Genomic DNA, 3,903 nt, shown 5'->3' with positions numbered 1-3,903 from the left:
AAAGAAAACAAACTATAGTGTAAAAAATTACAAAATAGAAGTTAAAAGTAAAACAACAAACAATACTTTGAGTGAAAAATGACACTGAGTTCAATAACAGTTGTTCAAAAATAATAATGTGTGTGTCTGTGTTTGTGTGTGTAATATTAAACTAAAATAAAATTTAGTTACTCCTACTCTTACAAAATTTATAATGAGACCCTTCATCTAGAGTGAAATACATGTCCACAGACTTCATTGACTTTATAGGGATAAAGGTATTGTTAATGATATTATTTTCACTATTGATATTTCTCACTAAATGAAATGCATTCATTTCATAATAAAATGGCGTGTTTTCCTGTAAAGTACAAGAGCCTTATATTGCAGAAACAATCTGAACCCCATGGTCCTTTTCATATATTGTACCCTTATTAATATGTTACCTGATATTCTTAACATCTTCATAATACACTGTAAAGCTACTCAAAATCCTGCTCCTCTGTGATAGCCATCAACAATAAGCAGTGCTGTTACCATGCTCTACATTCTACTAACATTCAACCTTGTCTCTCCTTTTCAAATTGGTTCTTTTTGTTTTATCAGTAATTTATGATATTCTGTTGGGAGCCGACTCTTAGCCGAAAGTGGCTATCATCTTTACAGCCATCTCGAGCCATATACCCTGACAAGAGACTTGTTTCAACAGCCTGCAATAGCTGAGCGCACTCTGATAAACATCTTGTTACACTGTTTAGTGCCCCCAGCTGCCAGGTGCTCCTGGTATCCATGGCTACAAGGCACGTGATGTAGTGGCTTCAGTTGAGATTGTGCACGAGGGCAAGTCACGTGGTAAAGGGTATAAATACCCAGGATTTCCCTTCTATAAAAGAGTAGATCAGTAGAGGAGTAGAGGAGTAGAGGAGTCGAGGAGGTAGAGGTAGAAAGGTAGAGGTAGTAAGTAGTAGGAGGTAGTAGGAAGTAGGAAGTAGAGGAAGGAGAGAGAAAGTGAGAGGTGTCAGGAGACTGAAGGAGTGAGAATATAGTAAGAAGAGAAGAGAATAAAGAAGACTTGAAGAGACTCCACCGGACTCTGGCTTGTATCTATCTTTTGCGTCTCTTGCCCCTTTTTTCCCCTTCCTCCGTCCCCACTCTCTCTTGCTAGACCCTGACCTGCCGACCGGAGCAACAGAACCGGCCGGCCTTTACAAAGTAACAGAACCTGACGGCCGTTACAAAAGAAACGACAGTTACAATATTCCAAATCCCTAATGAGGCAATTTACCATTTTGCTAATGTCTTAGTTTCTTTTGCTGTAACAAAACACCATGGTCAAAAGGAACATATGAGAAAAGTGTTGATTTCCCTATGTACCTTGGTCACAGTTAATTGAAAGAAGCCAAGGCAAGAACATGGATGCAGGGCCCAATTATGGTCCATGGCATAATGCTTATTGCTGCCATCATGTCTATGTTGTCTACAATCCTATTTCTTTCTTTCTTTTTTTTTTCTGTTTTAGAAACAATTTTATATAAATAGGTCCTTTAACAAATACATGCACAGAGCATCCGTATGGTAGAGTCTGCCCTTCTCTGGGAAGCGGGTTCCTGCTTGCCCATCCTGCATGCCTATGCAGTCAGCTTCTCAAGCAGAGTCTGGATGCCTCTGCTGGTGCTTTTGTTTTTTTCCAAGGTAGGGATCAGGGTTTTCAGTCCAGCTTTGACTTTGTTTACAACTTCTTGGTCACAACTCTGAAGAAGGCTGGAAAGAATAATGGCTCCTCGGTTGACGCTGGCCCAGGACTTGAGGTTCTTCACACCAACGTGCTCTACAAGGGTTTTCGCAAAACAACCTTCTTTCCCGTTGTCTCTCATCTTCTTATCTTGCTCTATTAACCATTTGAGAACCAGATGTCCGGCAGGATGCTCAGCGACATGAAGCTCTCCATCCTTGCCACCAGGATACAATTCTGCTGCTGCCAGACCAGCGATGGCATCCATAGCAGGCTGGACATCTTCAGTAGCAGATCCCAGGATGTCAGACACCAGAATACACGCAGACCTATCCAGCACCACTTCTTGAGTGTGTCCTTGTAGGTAGCTCAGCAAAGCTGGAGAGATGGACTCCAAGAGCTCCCGCCAGCGGATTGCCGTGTCCTTCTTACTGTGCGCGTTGCCATCACCCTTCTGCAGAAGCTGGATGATCTCTGGCACCGTGTGGGCGGGATCTCTGGGGCTCAGCAAGTACAACAGAACTTTCCTTCCGTATTTGTCATTAACTATGCTGGGCAAGGAACTGATGATTTCTGATATGATGATCTGTTTGACAAGCTTAGTGTCATCAATACAATCAAACGCCGCCAGGAGAACCAAGTGAGAGTACTGGCCATTAGCAACCTACTCCACGTACGTCTTCATTGTTTTCACGATCACTTTCCTGTCCTTGGGTGTACCATGCCACAAGCAGTGCATGGCCACTCTGGCGCCATCGTGTGTGTGGGCCAGGTACACCACTGCTTCCCTGATGGCTTCAATTAGTTCTGATCGAAGTTTTGGGGGTGCATAGGTAAAAAAGTCCAAGAACACTTTATGATCTAGTGAGTGCTTAATCACAGCTTCCTTTTGGGCCATGGGAGTCAGAATCTGCTTCATCTCATCCATGATAAGCTCCAGCTTTCCCGGCTGCACCTCTAGCACCTTGTCCAGAGTCGGGTGATCTGCTGACTTGTAAAGCTGAAATGTGTTCCCATAGAGCTCCTCTGTCAGCATGTTCCTCTGTTCCAAAATGGCTTTGTCGTTGTATGCATACTCCACAATGGCCGATGCCTCTGAATGCCGCAGCATCTTCCTCACATGCCCTTTAAAACTTCTGATTATCTCCGCAATCTGTGGTTTACTTCCATACATGAGAAACTTCTTAACGATATTCCTGGAATATTTGGCTTTACTTAATTCAACCAAGTCACCTTGTAATTCTTCGAAAGCCTGCTTCCTCTGTTCCTCATTCCCATACTGAATGAAGCACTGGATCACTCGAGTTGAGTCATGTGCAAAGGCAATAGTTTTAATTTTCCCTTGAATCAACTTCTGCAAGTCACTCATGAGCTTCACCCGTTTTCCCTTGTCACAATCTTTTCTTCTCAAGCTCTCCCAAATGTGCTTTGCTCGAACCACGATGTCGTAGTTGGTCTTATCACTGAGCTGCCTGCTCTGCTTCAGCTCTTTCTTCTTCTTTTTGAAGTCATCCCACTTGGGTTTCTTGGCTGCTGATTCATCACTTTTACCGTCTGGCTGGAATTTCCTCTTCTTGTTGAATTTATTTGCCTTCTGAAATTTGTCCTTCGGTCCTTTGCCCCCTTGTGGCTTGTTCCTGAACTGCTTCACACCCTTCTTGCCAGGTTTTGTAGCACCTTTCTCAAAGTTCTTAGACGTCACTTTAGGTCCGCCATCCTTAACAGCTTTCCTTGGCAATGTCTTTGAAGAGCTAGACTCACTGGTTTTATGAAATCTATTCTTTCCTTGTGATGTCTGTGGACTCTTTCCTGTAAATTTTTTCTTCCCTTTGACTTCCATCATAGTACTTCGCACACGTGGGGCAGAAGCTCGCAGAGTTCCGCCACCTATCGCCGCTTCCGCTTCCGCGCCTAATTTTCTATATATTATATTTGCAGCAATTTTACATTGGGCATAGTATTAACTTCTATCCTATAATGATGCAATCATCTGTAAAATAATTCTTTTAATATTATTTGTTTACCATTATTGTTAAGTATATATATTATATATATTATATATTATGCTATATATATTATATATGTATATATAATATATATATATATATATATATATTCTTAAGTATATATATTAAGATGAACCCAAAGAAAAAAGCCTCTTTTTACAAGAGATATCATTGGCTATGAATTTA

At 41.7% G+C, this 3,903-nt stretch overlaps 1 pseudogene; it reads right to left on the bottom strand.

The window, feature by feature from the left end:
- Nucleotides 1-1,562: 1,562 nt before the first annotated feature.
- LOC114621230 lies at nucleotides 1,563-3,603 on the bottom strand (annotated as a pseudogene).
- Nucleotides 3,604-3,903: the final 300 nt, after the last annotated feature.

The sequence above is a fragment of the Grammomys surdaster genome, unplaced genomic scaffold (assembly GCF_004785775.1).
Source record: "Grammomys surdaster isolate TR1022 unplaced genomic scaffold, NIH_TR_1.0 63, whole genome shotgun sequence".
Classification (NCBI taxonomy): Eukaryota; Metazoa; Chordata; class Mammalia; order Rodentia; family Muridae; genus Grammomys; species Grammomys surdaster.
This window is presented reverse-complemented; position numbering and strand designations above follow the sequence as displayed.